Source organism: Cupressus sempervirens, chromosome 9 (genome assembly GCF_028749045.1).
Source record: "Cupressus sempervirens isolate cs-2001-9-10 chromosome 9, ASM2874904v1, whole genome shotgun sequence".
Lineage (NCBI taxonomy): Eukaryota > Viridiplantae > Streptophyta > Pinopsida > Cupressales > Cupressaceae > Cupressus > Cupressus sempervirens.
The window spans coordinates 387,391,903-387,410,781 of NC_143126.1; the positions used below are offsets into that span (position 1 = coordinate 387,391,903).

The following is an 18,879-nucleotide window of genomic DNA, read 5'->3' on the forward strand; positions in this document are numbered from 1 at the left end:
AGAGTATAACATTTGAATTGTTGAATTAAGGGAGACATTTCTAAAGAATTTTGTCCTGATATGTAAGTGTAATGTCTATTCTATATGATGTTTCAATTTTTATTTTGACATATTTTAACTTAACAGGTCTATGCCTCCTTTGTGCAAGCAATATGTTCTGCATTTATTATATATTGACACTATTGTGTGTGATAAAGAAATGGTTGGATGGAAATTTCCAAATGAAGTCACAGAACATAAAGAAGCAATTGATAGGCTGTTGAAACTTAAAGTATTTCTTGAAGGCTTGGAAAGGTCCACCCTCTCACCTTAACAAGGTTAAATCTTTATCAGTTCTATCTAAATATGAATTCTAGTAGTACATTTATGTTTGGGTTACGAAGTTCTACATCTGATGAGAATAATTAAGTGGTAAGGACGAAAGAATAATGTTGTTCTTTGACTATGATTTTACTTTTTAAAGGTAATTGGAAAAGGTTGGGATTGTGAATGAAAATTAAATTTGCTACATTTTGAGATATCCTTTTCCATGGACAATAGGATATCAACAAGAATATCAAACAACAATATTGTAAAATTAAATGATGAAACCCTCATGTGTGCTTTTAATACTAATTATTGATTGCTAAATAATGACACTGTGTTGATATACTGAACTGGAAATCAAATTCAACAATTTTTGTAATTTCATAATGACAAAATTCCCACCCTTAGGATGTACTAGTGTAAAAATTGCAGATCTTGTAATTAGTGTTGACAAGTAAAAACACAATAAATGGGTAGTTGTGAGAGCTATTAGGTAGTTGTATAGCTTCTACAGGTGTACAATGTAGAAGGAAGGGGTGGCTGCAATAAGGAGGCTGCATTTGTGATAGGGGGTTACATCAACATCTAGAGCATGTTTTTGACAACTGTATCGTAATGTCCCTTTTTTGGTCCTCTGCAACACCTTGGAATTTACTTTTATGGAGTGGCAGTGTCATTGGAAAGGTAATTTAACAATGGCAAGGATTCTTGAAACCAAGACGAATACAATGATACTTTTCATATTCAGATTTGTTGTTGTAGGTGCACTCCACACTTCTTAAAGAGGTTTGTCATCTCAAGAGGGCACCAAATTTTCTATAGATGCATATCTTATGCTCTTAAGATTTTGGTACGGTCAAAATTCAGAGTTTGAACTGTTTTTTATAATTTTTTGTAACCTTCAATAGCGCTGCAAAAAGTAAATAACATATTAAATGATTAAAAAAATAGGTTATCATCATAGTTCACAGTCTCAAACTCAAAGCATACTTGACAAGCTCAATTTTTTTGACTTAGCAATATCTCAATAAATGCTTGGCAAGGACTCAATAAAAATTCAACAGCTTAAAATGTACTAAAACTTAAATTTCGTAACAAACCCGGAAACATCAACATGAAGAGAGCACCGAACAAGCAACCAAGAAAGCTCCAATTGGATTGAAGAAGAGGTACAAACAAAATGAGGAGAGATAACTTTGCTTGCGGTAAACTCACAACGTAGTAGTTAGCAGACTAGAATGGCAGGAATAACAGAGAAACAAAAACTTCCTAGATTCATAGGTGATGGGTAAGACAATCCAATATGTTACTACAAGATCTATATAACAATATGACAAGCATATGAAGAGAATGACAAAGATGATTGGTTAAGAGCATTTTTGGCCACCCTGAGGGGGGTTGCCATTGACTGGTATACAGAGTTGGAGGTTGCCAAGGAAACATCATGGAAAGATCTTAGAACGACCTTTGAAGAAGAGTTTAGATTATTACAAGATGATGATGAAAGTCACCAAAATATATAATACCAGAAAAGGGATGGATTAATCTGTATGAGCCAAAGTAACGAGAATCAGAATCGTATCGAAATCAACAAGGCCAAATCGAATCGTGAATCGGCCATGAATTGGCAAATTTGAAAACACCCTTTAAATTTAGAGATTTAACAATTTAAAACTTATTTCATGCACCCTTTATTGAATATAACTTAAACACACTATAACATCATTAAATAGAAGTTAAAACTTAACATACATAAACATGGAACATAAAATCCATCACATACATAACTATGTTATGTAAAATGTAAATTGTAGGCTAGCTGAAGTAAATAGAATCAAATGATCATAATGATTCAAATCATAGAATGTATGTAAGATGAAGATCCATAAGACATCAAATCATAAATGTATGTAAGAATCTAAGATGAAGATCCATGAAACCTATGTCTATCAGTGATTCAGTATCAATATCTGTAAACAAAATAAAAAAACAAGGCTCTAGCTCAAGCCTCATCATCATCCTCAAGCTCGGCCGCAGCCTCAACCTCAGCCTTTGAGTATCTAGTCTGCCTACTATAAAGCTGTCTAAGGTAGGTCCTAGAGGACCGCCAAGCCATATCCCCCACATGTAAGATGGGCTCACGAACAACATCGCTACGACCTGTGTTTGTGCATGCACGTGTGCGTCTACCAGTGCCTGAACGTGCTCTAGCTGCCTCCTTTGCCATGGCCACAGCCTCAGCCTCTATATCCTCCTTGTCAACCCACGCACTGTCTTCCTCAATGAAGACTGGATCCACAACCTCTGTGAGCCACTTTGATTCTGGATCAATCTCCTCCAGAATGATTGAAGAGGAGTCAGTGCCCAAAATCTATCTAATCCTAAGATGAAGGTTGTAATGAACAAAGACAAGATCATTCAACCTCTGCACAGTCAACCTATTTCTCCTCTTCGAGTGGATGTGCTTGAACATGGACCAACTGTGCTCACATCCAGAAGCACTGCTTGGCTGACTCAGAATACGGATTGCAATTTTTTGAAGTTTTGGGGTTGTGGCCCCAAACATTTGCCACCATCTATCTGAAATAAGGGAAAAAAAAACAATTAGTCTCATTTACAACTCTAAAATTACATAATCAACAATTAAAATTTAAAATGCACAACTTATAAGTCATAAACTTTAGATTCATGAACATTGAATATATTATTTAATTTTTACCTGGTTGTATTGTTGCCCGAGCATCTATGGCCATCCTACCAGAGAAAAGTGGCCCTTCTTTATTATTGAACTTGTCGAGTTCAATGATTGTAGTTGCACTATCCTCATCACTACTCAACCTCTGGATCACTGTATATAAGTCGGTGAGAAACTCTTCATCCGCCTTGAAGTCAAGACGGAAACGAAATGCCGGATTCAAAAAGTAAGCTACTGCATGGATGGGTCGATGGAGTTGATTCTGCCATCTCTTATCAATGATATCCCAAATAGGGGCATACTTCTCCTGCACTCCTGCATACTGGTCTCTAATGGCCTCCTTGGCCCTATCCATGCCCTCATATATGTAGCCCATAGAGGGCTCCTCCCCATCAGTAGTTCGTAGGAGAGATACAAGGGGCTCAATGACCTACATATAAAGTAAAACGAAATTTTGAGTCAAAACTTAAATATAAAATAATATAACTTAAAATAAAACTAAATCATTAAATAATTAAATATTAAATATTAAAAACTAAATAGTAAACTGTAAAATACTAAATGTTAAATTGCAATGAATTTACCTTAAGGATTTCTCTAGTAGGTTTCCAAAAATCATCATCATCAAATATGCAATTCACCACATCTACCCCTGCAGTGGTTGCAGCGTAGGAAGATGAAATCCACTCCCGCACAACAGACATGCTCCTCAAATCGTCCCTTGATGTCAACAAGGATTGTAGTGTGATGAAATTCGAGGCAAACCTCGTGATGCTTGGACGAGCTAACTCCTTGCCTCCTGTGTACTTCCTCATTGTGCTAAGGACAAATGAATGATTATAAATAAACTTGCATATATTTTTTGCCCTTTCAACACATGACTTGACCCACTCAAGCTTTCCAATTTCCTCCAACATGAGGTCAATGCAGTGTGCCGCACGTCAAAAGTTTACCTACAACAATTTTAAGTTAATTAGAAATTCAAATTTCAAACATGTTAGAACTTAAGAAACTTAGAATTAGAAAAAAATCAAAATTCAAATAAATTTATTTTCAAAACTTGAAAAGTTAGAAGTTTACCTGCAACAACATAACTTGATGCATTATTCGTCACTACCTGCACCACATGTTATTCTCCCACCTCTGCCATGACTTCCTCAATAACCTCACATAAGTATGTGGTGTTTCTTATATGGGCGGAAACATCAATGGATTTGAGAAACATGGTATATCCTACAAAACAATGAATTATAATGGATCATCAACAAATTAGCAATCAACAAATCAAAATTTGAAATACTCAATCACGATTCACAATTATGTATGTAGGAAAGAAGAATGATCAATCACCTTCACAGGATACAAGAAAATTGAGGAGTGTTCTATTCCTCCTATCTATCCAACCATCAGTCATGATGGTGTAACCCTTTTTGATCCACTATTTTCAGTTCTCCTCAAGCTCAACCCTCATATCCTCTACCATATCATCCAAGAGGTATCTACTCAACTCAGCCTCAATTAGGGCTTTAAACCCTGGACCACAAATAACAACTGCATCAATCATGTTTTGCCAATAAGGAGCCCTGTCACAAATAGATAATGATTAGAAATTTAGATGTCAAAGACTCAAATCATTATTTAAGCTTGTAAAGCGAATCTATGATTGGTCAATGAATCATAAAACAAGTAGATATAATTAAAGTTTTACTTTTACTTTTAAGTTTAACCTTAAAGAAAACAAAGAAAAAAGAATCAATTACGTAGCTGCAACAAATGGAATGTTGCAAAAGTACCAAAATTTGCAAATCTCTTTTCTGGCAGCATCATGAATCTCCTTGTTCAAACATGCCCTCAAGCGTGGGTTGGGAGCCAGTAGTGCGGGGCACAAAGTAACTATCCATTCTATTTTTTCGCACTCTAGGCTGCAATAGGTTGGAGTTGGACTCAGTCTCAGTATAAGACCGACTAGCACTAGCACTAGAACTAGGACGAAAAGGAGGCCTGGAAGAACCCTCTCCAACACAACCTATGGATGCGGAAGCTGATGCAGATGTAGATGTAGCTACGGGAGCATGGGAGCCAATAGCCCTTAACCCTTCAAGTTGCATTTTCTTATTCAATTTTTCTTGTTCAATTTTTTCTAATGACACTAAACAAGTGCATTTTGCCTCAGCAGTTTGTTGAGTGCAAATTATAACATTATGTCCAGGTATAGCAGCAATGTGGTATTTCAATCTATAAATACCTCCAAAAATTATTTTTTCTTTACAAAATATACATTTTGTTTGAATTTGGTTCTTCCAGGAAACTCTTTGTTATATTTCCAACATTCATCTTTTTTACCCATTGTGGAAAATGAAAGCAAAGGGCTGCTGCAATAAAAAAAATCATGTAAAATATCAAAGTTTGAAACTAATAAACAAAAGCTACAAAACAACGAACCCTAGTTTGCAATTTAGTAAAACTAAAAAACAAATGAAAATTAAAATTTTTTAACAAATGCATAATACACTAATATGCAAAAAAAAATCAGCACTAACCTCTTGCAAATGAGTTGAGGAGTGTTGATATTGACTCCTTAATGCTCCCAATGCAATTTATGGCCTCCCCAGATGGACTTCTGATTTCTTTGGTGCTCTTTCTTCTTGTTGGTTGGAAACTTGTGGTTTTTCCTTTTTCTTATTCTCTCACTTTTCCTCTCTTCTACTCATGCTTAACAATTAGAAGGCCCTTTAGGGTTAAATCAAAGAGGAAAGGCTAAAAAGAAAAGAATAAAAATATGTATTTTAAAAAAAAAATTCAATGCAACTTATTGGGCTGTCGTGATTGATTCACGAGGCCGATTCTAGTGATTTTTGGCATGAATCGCCTGAATCGGCAATTCATGCCAAAAAATTGCTGATTTTGATTCACAAGGCATAAAAAATCGGCTTGGTTGAATCGACTCGCCAAATTGTGATTCAGGTGATTTTTGGGTGATTTTCGAAACTCTGGTACAAGCCTACAGGTGGAGACTAGAGGGACTAATAGGCAAATTGGAGAATAAACTGGCAGATGGATTGAAAAAATGGTGGTTCATTGAAGGACTAACCCCATCCCAGTGGAGGAAATTGAAGGTGGTACCACCATCCTCATACATAGATTGAAAGCGAAGGCAAGACCTCAAAAGGAAGGAAGCACGAGAGTGATAGTGATAGTACAGAAGGAGATAGTGGAGAAGAATCCAGAACAATACAAGCCTTAAGAAGAGATATGATACAAATGATGAATGTGATGGTGGCTGGGAAAGAATAGCTAGTTGGAGGGCCACACAAAAGTCAATTGTCCAAACAAGGCATTTTGCGACATATACTAGGTACTAGGACACTCCATTAATGAGTGCCCTTATATCCTAAAGGCAAGAAGCACCCAGGTATTCTTTACCCAAGGTGAACAAAGCACATCCCCTTCCGCACCACCAAGAAATACAAATATGGAGGCCTCGCTTGGAGGGTACCACAACACTCGACGAGGAAGTAATAATAACAACAATATCGATAAACCTCGAAGCCACATCTAGTACGATGCTTGGGGATTCCCCCATGATTCAATGTTAGAGTAATGAATAGGGTCATTTTGCACATGACTGCCAAAGTGGAGGACGAAGTGGGGGGATGTTGTGTAAATGGTGTGGACCTAGCAATTACAAAGATGTAAACTTCCCTAGATAGAAAAGGGTAAACATGATTGATATTTCAGAGTGGAGGGGAGAAATTTTGGCCATTACAAGGACACAAGCCAGAAGACTCACATATACTGATGTGAGTACGAAGAATGAGAAATTAAAGGAGGCAAGAAAAGACATCCAAGAAGCAAGGAAGAAGGAAGGATAAGTTAGCACTGAAAACCCACTTTCTATAAAATCAACATCAGAAGCAAACATTATTTATCAGAATTTACAAGCCACCATACTGGTGAGGGTAGCTGATTTATTGGAAACTCTACTATAATTGAAGGTTGCCATTACAAAAGGAGGAAGTAATCAAGAGGAGAATAAATCCAAGAAGGAAGAAAAGGAGGAAAAAAGAGGAAAGAAAGAGATGAATACAATATTCACAATAGGAGTCGGAAGGACACCTGCCATTGTAGAAATGGAAATAATGGGCTGCAAATTAACAAGCACTATTGTGGATAGAGGGTTTGGTGTAAAATTTATTTGAGAGACTTGGAAAGCCTTGGGGAAACCAACCCTCTGGCCACCTACATTCCAACTTGTAGGAGTAGACCAACACAGAATCAAGCCCATTGGAAAATTGATGGGACAAAAAGTCATGATTGAGAAGCTATCTCTTCTTGGATTTCATAGTCATTTCTTTAGAAAAGAAAGGGTATGGTGTACTTTTGGGAAGAGGGTGGCTTAGTACAACTAAAGCTAATCACAAGTGGAAGAAGAATACTCTCTCTCCATTCAAGTAGAAGGACGGAAATATGTAATTGATCTTCAAAGCTAGATAGTGAGTCAAGAGTTAGCCTCAGATTCAGAAGAAGATGGCCGAGAATGGGACAAGGATAAAGGGGTAGAACCTGACGAGGAAGGCATATTAAGATTGGGAAATTTCTTAGAAGATGAAACTAGCTCCCTTAACGGGCTATTCCATTGGTAGATGGAAGACTATGAGGTCTTCTTACCAGACTGCAATATGTTACAAATTTAAAGTGCACTATAGTCACTTTAAGTTATAAATTTAAAGTAAAAGTAACAAAAAAACATAACAAAAATTGAATATTATGTTATATTTTTCAAAAAGTGAATGTCAATTTGAAAATATAACATCATATTTTTAATTCGTGTTGTTGCACCTAAAATGTCCACTTATGAGGCATTAAAATGAACATAACTCTTGACTGACAACCCCGATTGACCTCTAGGTTAGATCGAATCGAAGGGAAAAATGAAAGGCATGACATGAGCAAAACAAAAAGACTAAAAACAAGAAAACATAAACTCAAAAACAAAAAATAGATGATGAAGGCTTCAAAAATCAAGCAAAGGCTTGACAGAAAGCAAAACGAAAAAAACTTGACGAAGGTCTTCAGTAAAACAGTTTGATAAGCAAAGGTAGCTAGAGCACCATAGACACCATACAAATTGAAATGGATCGATCGATCAACATTAAACAATTAAATATCAAATTCAAGCTTAGAGAAATGCAAAACTAGCTTGGAAAAGTTTTATGCTATTACCAACATTTTGTGATGACAAAATGCAGGACAACATATTAGAATGTCATCTAGAAAAACTATCACAAACTTATCTAGATAATCATGAAAGACACCATTCATTAAGTTCATAAAAGCAGCTGGTGCATTAGTTAGCTTGAAAGGTATTACTGTAAATCCATAATGCCCATATCTAGTTTGAAATCCTATTTTTGGTATATCCTCATCCTTTATCCTTAACTAATGGTACCCTAACCGAAGGTCGATCTTGGAGAACATTGTTGCCTCTTTCATCTGATCAAGTAAATCATCAATTCGAGGTAGTGGATATTGTAGTGCCTCTCATGTTGTCATTTTGATACAGTGTTCCATTTTGTTCTTGGAGATACTTGAGATACTCTAGTGATGACCATTATGTTATTATTTCATATGTGGATGACATTTACTTTATAGTTCGGTATTTGGATATTGATAAATGATGGTTTATGCGTTATGTACCTTATTTTATGTTATGTATCTGATGGATCATGCTGTTTAGACATCTTGATTCATCTTGGAAATGTTGTGGTATGTTAGATTCATTTTGATATGCTGTTTACTGTTTTACCTACCTAATGTGAGTATTGTGGACATTTGAGATGTCATGTTATGGAGTTTATGCATAGGTGGTTTAATAGATATGTTCTAGATGGATATCTATGCTAATTATACATGTTGCTTCAACTTTGATATTTGTACCACTGCACTTGACGGGTTGTGTAAAGTGTGCAAGACTTCTAGCTTTGACAACGACAATGGAGATAGTGATTTGACCATTCTGTCTATGTTACCCGAGGACGCGTTTCCAACAAAAATAGACCTCATCCCGACATCCCCCTGTCTCGGATACTCGAAAACTTCCGGAAACCTTTCCCTTGGCTGTTCCATAAAATTAATGTTTCAGTTTTGATAATTTGTTTGATTTACACTCTCATGTGAACTCTAAAGTTAAATTATTTAACACAAACATTATATGTTAAGGTTCTATAATTTATATAAGCATGCGTTATCCATGTTTTTATATGACTATTTAAAACTTCCCTGTATATTTTTAATTTTTCCTACTATTTATATAGCTGTTCCCACTGCCGTCCCCTGCCGTCCCCTACTCCGAGAAAAAAAAATGTCTCGAAAACCCGTTTCCCCATCCCCATGTCCCCCCATCCAGGAAACCTGGGGTAACATAGCATTCTGTTGAGCCAATGTTGTCTCCGGTGTGGGCAACGTATCTTTCTTTTTATAGATTAGATTACCTTTTGGTTGTCAAAGTTAACCTAGTTTTCCTTGTGTTTAGACCAGCCGTCTAAATTCTGTTCGTGTTTCTAGATTTGCTTAGGATCTTTGTGTTTATGTCTCTATAGGCTTTTTGCTAGATTTAATCTTTTTGGTTTTTGGCCAATTGGCTATGGATGGATTTTCCAAGTCTTTTGGATCATTCAAATTTTTAGGATTTTTAGGTTTTAATTAAATAAATATTATTTTAAATTAATTAATTAAATTTATTTTAAATCAATTAATTAATTATTTTATTTTAGTGAGTAGATGGTTTATTCATGCACATAGTTCTAATGGCGGGATCTAACTCATTCGTCTTCAATCACTTGTTTGTGTTGGCAGATTCAAGTGATGGGTTTTGAACTTTTGATAAAGTTTCTAATTTTTGAAAATTATATTAAATTACCCCAAATCTTATCCTTGTGGACGATTTTTGCTTTATAAAGCAAACTTTTGCCTTCGTAAAATTCATTCATGCATACTTGGGCAACTTTTGGGGAGCAAGTTCAAAGTTGTTTTTTAGACTCTCTTCTCGTGGATTATCGTTTTGCTAGATCTGGGAGTTTTGCCTAGTAGAATTCAGCAAGGTCTGTTGCATAGTGTTGGCAGTGGGTAGGCCGTTGTTTGCCGAGCTTCTTGGTAGAATCGGTAGGGTACTTGTTATTCTACCTCTTTTCTTCAGTTTCTTGGAGTTGTTCGTTCATTTGTGAGGTAGGATTTGTGATTTAAATTCTATTTTGAAGGTTTTCGTTTCAGTTCTTGCTTGATTAGGCTTAGGGTATGTGGATCTATGTCCATACCTATTTTTGTTCAGTGTGTTATCCCGGTTGGGATTCCACATGCATTTTTCTTGTTTTTGATGGTTTTAAATGCAAGTTTTTGAATAGAAATGCTGGCTGTTTTTTTGGGTTTTCCTGAAAGTAAAATTTTATTTGATTTCTGCTTGTTTGAGCCTATTTTCTCAATGGCCGGTTTTCAATCTTATAGTTTTTGATAAACTTTGGTTTTGGGCAGAAATTTACTTTGCTGAAATTTTTAGTGCTGTCTAGATTTTGGACGTTTTAAGCATTGGATTGAGTTGGAGCTGGTTAATTGTCTAGTTACCCAATCCACTCTCTTCTGTCTTTCTGTTTCACCCTTGAGTCTTTGCGTTCTCATCCAACCCTAGTTCTATCTTTGTGAGCATGGTGTAGCCGTGCCATGTGTAAGGTCCCTTACATGTGCCTATCGAATCTTGAGAGATTCTCATCATCGTGATGTGCTCCAGTGAGTGTTGTTTTATCATGAGTGTTGGGGTGGGGATTTGCACACCTTCGGACACTCATCACTTGGTGAGATAGTTGGGTATGTATTTACCCAACTATCATCATAGGATTTTATTGTGATTCTATTGGAAGGATCCACATCCTCTTCAGAGTAACTAAGACCTTTGACAACTTTTAGTGTACAAATGTTTAGTCCTTTCCACCATCTATCAAGACACGTCTAACCTTAGCTTTATGAATGAAGACCTCAAGTTGGAGGGGATCATTACGATTAGGTCTATCTCTAGAGACATCTCAAGGCGAAAAGGTGACATGTGACACGAGGAAATCTAGGATGGATATTTGTGCAGGAGTCCTGCCAAGCTGGTCAACAAGGTTGTAATTAGAAGAAGTTATATGTCTTGTGGGAGCAATAGGCCTATTAGGAGCTGTAAGTCTAGCAAGGGCTCTAGGTTGACGTGTGGTGACAACACAATGAGGATCTTTGTTCTTTAAGGTAAATGTAGACGTGTGAGTTCAACTCATTAAAGCAATTGATGGTGTAGTCGTACCCAATGTGAGTGTAATTGACATTACCCCGTGAGTTTGACTTTGAGTTGGAGGCTTTCCCTTTACCATGGTTCCCAAAGAATCCTTGAAAATGGTATGATCAGAGTTGGAGGGCAATAGTGAAGGGTCTACGTTAACTACTCCATCATTGATTAGATATTAGATATCATGTTTAAGATGGAAACACGAAGTGGTCTTGTGACCCTTTGTACGATGGTAGTCACAAAAATTGTTATCATCCCACCAAGGGGGTTTGTTTAGTGGTTCATCCTTAACTAGGGGTAACTGTAAGAAATTATTTTTGAGCAATTGTTGAAGTACGGTATCAAGTGGTATCCCTAGGGGTGAAAATTTTCTGTCTTTATTCATGGGACGTCTTTGAGGTCCTTTTTGTGTTGAGGTATCAGTTGTCTATTATTGAGGTGGCACTTGGTTAGAGGTTTGCGAACTCATGGGATTTGCACCTTTAAGGGTCCTCTTAGGTTGTGCTGTGTTGATCTTTCGTGCATCAACAATACCATCATTTGTGACATTCTTATTTTTGGAGAACTCTGCCTTGTTAGTAGACGAGTTTGTGTTAGTATTGTCTTTGTTTGTCTTTAGTATACCTTTACGAATGAGGGCATCTTCAATGCTAGCTTTTGTTTTCATTAATTTGGCAATAGTGCTAGGACTCTTGATCTCAAGTTCATACATCAAATTGGGGACTAGGTTCTCAATGCATAAGTTGACTTGTTCTTTTGGAATATCCATTGATCATTAACTAACAAGGTTTCTCCAACGTGACAAGAATGTCATGAATGGTTCTTGCTTTTGCTTTGTTGAGCACAGATCAGATAATGTTACCTCATTTGTTATGTTAAAAGAAAAACGGAATATGAACTTGTGTGCTAGTTCAGTCCAAGATTTTATATTGCCAGGTAATTTAGAATACCATTCAAGTGCTGGTCCACTGAGAGAACGAGGGAATAATCTCATAAGATATGTTGGCTCATCAGTGAGCTCGGTACAAGAGGCACAAAACTCTGATATGGTCAATAGGGTTGCCTTTTCCTCGGAATTTCTCAAATCTTGGTGCCTCATAATGGCTTGGAAATGTAGGCATATATAGACTCTCGTTGAAGGGATTAGGATGTAAATCCCGTTCTGTGTATAGAACTTTCTTCTTTTGGACTTCTAATACCTCAACTTGCTTAGCTAATTGTCTGAACTGGTGTATCAAATCAGCATTAGTTTGTTGAGTGTTACTTTTTTGTTCAAGTCTTTTGTGTCTTCGAGTAGATGTTTTACTATAGTGAGAACTATGTCTACTTGGTTCAGACATGTCTATATTAGAAGACTCTAGAAATGTATCACTAGAAGGTGTATGTTGGCACCTCGAAGACAGAAAGATCTTTGTTGTAATTGTTGTGCCATTGGTTGCAATTGTTATTGAGGCACCTCTATTTGTTGAAGATATGGCCATGTTTGAGATTGTTGTTGTAGAGGTATTTGTTGAGCTTGTTGTGGCACATGCTGTTATTGCAACAATTGTTATTGGTATGCAATTTGTTGTTCCAATCATTGTTGATATTCCAACTATTGTCTTAATTGCTCTTGTTTCTTTGCAAAGATTGCTTCTTGTTGTTGGAATTGTTGTTGATACATCGCATGTATGTCAAGTGGATTTTGATTATATCGTGTGTTAGGAATGTTGGGTCCTTGTACCACTTTATGTTGTTGTTGTTTTGGATGTTGATTACATCCCTTAGATGTGAGCATTGATTTAGGATCCTTGATATGTTTGAGGGTTTGATGCTTCACCTTGCGATATTGTGTTTACTCGACAATGGGCCACATTCCTTGATGGGATTGAGGAGATGTCAATGAGACTCTTTCTTTGTGGTTCAATAGGTGCACTTGCAACAATAGTCGATGTTTCACATGATGCATTCATAGGGGGCCCCATATTAGTTGATGTTGTTGTAGTTGGCAGAGTTTAGAACAGGGGGGCACTTTGTTGATTTTCTTCTAAAGGAGGTATGTGTCATCCCTATGGTGCAAGTATCCTTAGGTATTTCTTGTTGTTGCATCATTTGTTAAGATAAATCCCTAATGTCCTTGTAGGGTACTTTAAAAGAGTTGTGTTGACATTAAGTGATGGAGGTGCATCAAATAGGGGGTTGATGTTGATATGTTAAAAGGTACCTTGGAGAATCTCAATAGTTGATTCTTGGTGAGGTCTCTTACATGTTAACTTTGTAGTTGAGAATTCCAAAGGGTGCTTCGCTTTATACAAGTCTAGGTTGATCATAGGTTGCATGTTTTTGAATGTAGGGTTGTCTTGACTCTTAGACTTACATCCTTTGAAGTTGGTGTTAAACTTCACTATTTCTTGGGCTGTAAAGAGTTTGAAGTTCTTTTGAAAGGTTTTAAAAATCTTGACATGCTTTAGCCATTTCTTCATTGGGAATGCCATAGTTTGTGTTGGAATCATCACTTAAGGGGAAGGTACCTTGTTGTATGTTTAAAGTATTAAAGGTACTTGTGTTAGGTTTGCAAAATTAAAACGAATGGGTACGTTAGTCTTTGGGTGTTGTAGGTACACTTCCACATCCGGGTGGTACAGGTACGAACATAGGTTCAAAATCGGGACCCAATTGAACCATTTCATGTATAGGTGATGCGTTAAGAGAGAATTTCATGTTGGACATGTCATTGAGGGTTTCTTGTCTTGTGTCTTGTTTCTTGTCTTGAGGGTCACTTCTTTGAGGATACATGCTTAGTGGGTCCACTCGTAAGGGTTGTGAAACTTCGGTTTCACTTGGGTCAAAAGTTTTTTGAGGTTGCTTGGTTTTCCTTTGTCTTGGACAAGTTCTTGCTTGTGTTTGTTCTTGAGAAAACAATAGTTGATATAGGTTTGTTGGTTTTTTAGTTGATTGTATCCTTGTGAGAGTTGCCATGATACATAAGCAAATTCAATAGGGGATTCTGGACTCTGAAATGGACTTTTTGTCTACCATGTGCATACCTACAACACTAACTGCGCCTAGACAGCACCAAGTGTGCACTTTGGGTGTGCAACTTGGAACCCAAAAGGGTGTAGTTTGTAAATAAGGTGTTCGAGTGATAGAAATGCAATGTATGCACAATGTGCTTTTCTTTCTGGATTTTTGGGGTTTAGGTATGTTATGCAAGCTATGGTAGTGCAAAAGGACCTAGGATTATGAGGTGCAAATGACCTAAGGGGATGATGCCCAAGTGCAAATGCAAGTGACATTTTGGACTTTTGGGATATGAAGATGATCCTAAGGGATGCAAAGTGCAGATTATTTTGAACCATGGACTTTGGATTGTGAAAATGAGACTAAGGGTTGATGTATGTAACTAAGCTTGGACTATGCAAAGGGGTATGCTAGGGTTGCTAATGACATCTAGGACATGCAAGATATGGATGTGGGAATATGCAAAGTGTTTGGTTTGACAAATAATTAAGGACTTGGGCAAGTTGATTGTTGGAAATGTTTGTTGGACTTAGGAGGATTTTGACAATTGGAGGAAATGCTTTGGACTATGCAAGGTGAAATGACTATGCAACTAGGGTTTTGGATAGCAAACTAGGGTTTTGAAATGCAAACCAGGGTTTTGAGATGACATGCAAAATAGGAGATATGCAAGCTAGATGAGTGCAAACTAGGGTTTAAGCAAAATTATTTTTAGGGAGACTAAGGATGCTAAGGTAATGAAAAGTGTATGCAAGGTTTGGACTTAGGAGAAAATCTTTGGAAAATACCAATCTAAGAGTTTAACTTTATGAGGATGGACTTTGGAATTTGACCAAAAGAGACAAAATCAGAAAGATCAAGTTGATAAAAAGGACTAGGTGAAATCCATAGACATAGATAGAATTTGACCCAAGAAAAATGATTAAAAAGACAACAAAAAGACCAAGGTCAAGATCCTTTATCTATTTACATAAAGAGATACTCTAAGACTCATTCTTTGTTGTGATTTTCAACTAAGTTCAAAGGGTTCTAGGTTCAAAATGAGGGCTATGCGACGTGAGTATGCAAAATGCAAGGATCCTAAGGGCAAAATGAGGGTTAGGACATGATCAGAATGAGGACTTATGCAAGCATCTAAGGGTAAGTCTAGGGTTTAAAAAAACAATCTGGACATCAAAATGCATTGTTCTGGCAACCAACTACGCACAGACAACACCAAGTGTGCCTAGACAGTGCTAATTGTGCCAATGGTGCAGTTGGGGCCTAGATAGGTGCAGTTGGTAAAAAAAAGATGGAAACTTGGGGATCTAGGGCTTAATGATTTTCAGACAGCTATGCTGGAAAATGGGTTGACTGAGGATGATGTTATGATCAGAATGAGGACTATGCAGGTCATGCAAAGCTTAAAAATGAGGGATAGGACATGAAAAATGATGACTAGGGTGCAAATGAGGTCTAGGATATGCAAAAATGCAAGTTAGGGGATGCAAGATGAAGACTAAGGGCTGCAAGATGAAGACTAGGAAATGTAAAGTGAGGACTAAGGGACGCAATATGAAGCCTAAAGAATATTCTATGTGGACTAAGGAATGCAAAATGAGGGCTTAAAGATGCAAGTGTGAGGATCAAAAGATGGAAAATGCAAGATTGTGCTATGCAAAGATGAACTCTAAATCATTCCAAGGACTCCAAATGCTACAAGTTCTCATATTTGCAATGTTCTCAAGGTTTTGACAAAAGGGTTTCAATGTTTTGACAATGTGTATGTTTGAAAATGTCGAAGGCTCAAATGTGCTTGGTGAGAGTTTGTGAATGTGGCAATTTCTTGATTAATGTTATGCACACACAAGACACAATAGACAAGAATAACTGTTGTTAACTTGAAAGACACATCACAAACTAGGATTTTAAGACTTTATCCACTGAATTCTCACTTGAACCGAAGTTTAGCTGTGCTTATCTACAGCAGACATCTTAGAATCTTGGCAGCACAAGCTCCCCCTTACACTGCACTCACTTCTCGGGGTTACCAAGACACACTTCCCAAGGGTAATCACTTCTCAAGGGATTGTTGCCTCTATTAAGGACTGCGATATTGTGGGATGTTGTTGCCAGCATGGGTGACCCCTTGAGCCAGTGGATAGAAAGGTTTTTGGCTACTAAGACATGGTGTTTAGTTTGGGAACTCCATTCAACAAGTCGATGATAAACTTCCTCAAAAGGTCTCCCAGCCCCTAGAACCAAGGTTTGATATACCACAAGGGTACTTGAGGAGAGCTATCACCCAACAATACTACCAATAGGGCATGAAGTGTATCGAGTCTGTTATAGCGGTTGGAGCATAGACTTGGCATTGGCCTGCTACTACTTCGAGGTTGACCCCTGGGACCCCCTAATGGGGGTTTTGGTTCCAAGGCAAACCTCTCTAAAATGAATTGTACGGATTTCTCATACACCCAAGATCCATGAAGCAAGGGGAGAGGATATGTCCATGCAACTCTTTGGGATCTAAACAATGCAGAGACACCAATCAGAATAGAAAGTTCATTTTAAAGCACCAAAACCAAGTGTTTGTTAATCTGAAAAAAAACCACCAACATAGTTTTGACAAACACACAAGGTCTTCATCAACCTTCCTGCACCAAACACATTAGTAGTTTTCAAAAGATTAGTCTTCTCCCAATGAATGCCACATGCTACAAATAGATCATCAGTAACACCAAAAACCTCTATTCTAAGTTCTGAAACCAAAATGAAATCCTAAATGCAAATTCAGACTCAAACTTGACCTTTTTTATGAATCAATTGTGCAATGACAGTACCAACTGCCTAGGGGAGGGCCAAAATCAAAAGACACTAGGTGAGATAACATAAAATCAAAAGACACTAGGTGAGATAACATACTCTGAGCAACCATCCTATGTGTCCAATTGTGGAACTAGAAAATAGGTGAGATAGCATACTATGAAAAACCTCAAACTCAAATAATATATGGTAACTATCCCAATCTTCCATGAAAACCATTGAAAACAAAGAGATTAAAAACAATCAAAACCCCCTTTCAAATGTAGTGTCTATGTTCTCCTTTCTTCTCCAGTGTTGATGTTGATGTAGCTCCAATTGACTATAGCATACCGACAATTCAAAGAAAAAGATAATGACAAAATGTTGTGATGAATGATGGAGAGAATACTAGAAGTGTGGTTAAGAAGGAAATGAGTGCAAAATGACTCAATTTATAGCCAAAATGAAAGAAGTTAGACATGAATGAGCAGATGGACATTTGTCATTTTCAAGTGTGTAATGTGGCACTCTATTTGGTAGAATATCTATGATGAATATGACATAATATGCCATATGTAAGATCCTATGATACATATGAGTCAACATGACTAAAAGTAGAAGAGAATCTATGACAAGTGTGGCTAATTATAGTCATGTGTCAGAAAGAATATATGCCAAATATGACACATATTAGCCATGTGTAGAAATAGGCTCTATGATGAATTATGGCCATGTGTCACGACTGGGTGGAATTTTGAATTAAACACTCATAATTCCACACAAATGGAAATTAGTAAATTAGAAAGTAGAAATGGGAAAACAGGAATTAGAAAATTAAGAATTCCCATAATTCGCAAAAATGGATCAATTAATTAATAAATATTAATTAATCAAGAACATTGGTCAATCAAAATAATTAGTAAAGTGGGATGAACAAAATGATTGGAATGACATAGGAATAGATTCTGGGTTATCTAATCTTATAGGACAAATTAGTAAATGATCGGCCAATTTGATGAAATAAATGTAGGATTACCTTTTTGATGAATTACGATGATTATGCAGATCGACTAGGATGATGGTGGATAGATCAAAGCCATGATCAAATTGATTGGATGATTAGGATTGATGACATGTCAAGGACATACGACATGGATTAAGGACATGTGACATTTAACAAACATTGTAATGCCGCAGGTGACATTTAACAGACATTGTAAATACCACAGGATCGAAGTTGATGAAAGATCCCTGATAGATGCCCTTGTTGATCTGTTGTAATTTTTAAATTAATAAACTATATTTTCCTGTGATTTCTTTGATGGTCTTTGAGAATAGACAGAAGTTGCAGAAGGTTTTGTTTTTGTTTTGTGTTTTTTGATAGTTTTCACAATAGTAATGAATAATGAACAATAAACATGAGAGGAGACTGAAAATAAATAAGAACATAGAGCCAAATCAGAATTGCTATAAATTGTACCAGGCAGATTTCTAATCTATAAAGCCAAATAATAAATCCAATGCAGTTCCAAGGAGCTTACATCCAACAATGATGCCAAACTGCTGCAAATGGCAGCCGTAAGACTGCAATGAATTACGTCCCAGCTGAAAGAATCAATCTGTAACGCTGAAACCATAAATTTGCAACCTGAATCCACAGTAAAGAATGGTGTACTCTATCCCTGATAGCAATGCACACTGTCTGAAGAATCCAATGCCAATAACTGCTGAGGGCTACGTCCCAGCCAATCCAGAACCTGGGGTTTGCGTCCCAGATGAAGAA

The 18,879-nt window shown here is 36.9% G+C and overlaps 1 protein-coding gene across 1 annotated transcript in view; it reads left to right on the top strand.

Annotated features, from left to right (window-relative positions):
• The first annotated feature begins 220 nt into the window (after positions 1-220).
• The window catches only part of LOC149538889 (general transcription and DNA repair factor IIH subunit TFB2-like), a 189,645-nt gene continuing 170,986 nt past the window's right edge, over positions 221-18,879 (top strand). Inside the window, exon 1 of the transcript XR_016356128.1 lies at positions 221-317. The gene's annotated coding sequence lies outside the window, so the exon portion shown is untranslated. The remainder of the gene's footprint in view (positions 318-18,879) is intronic.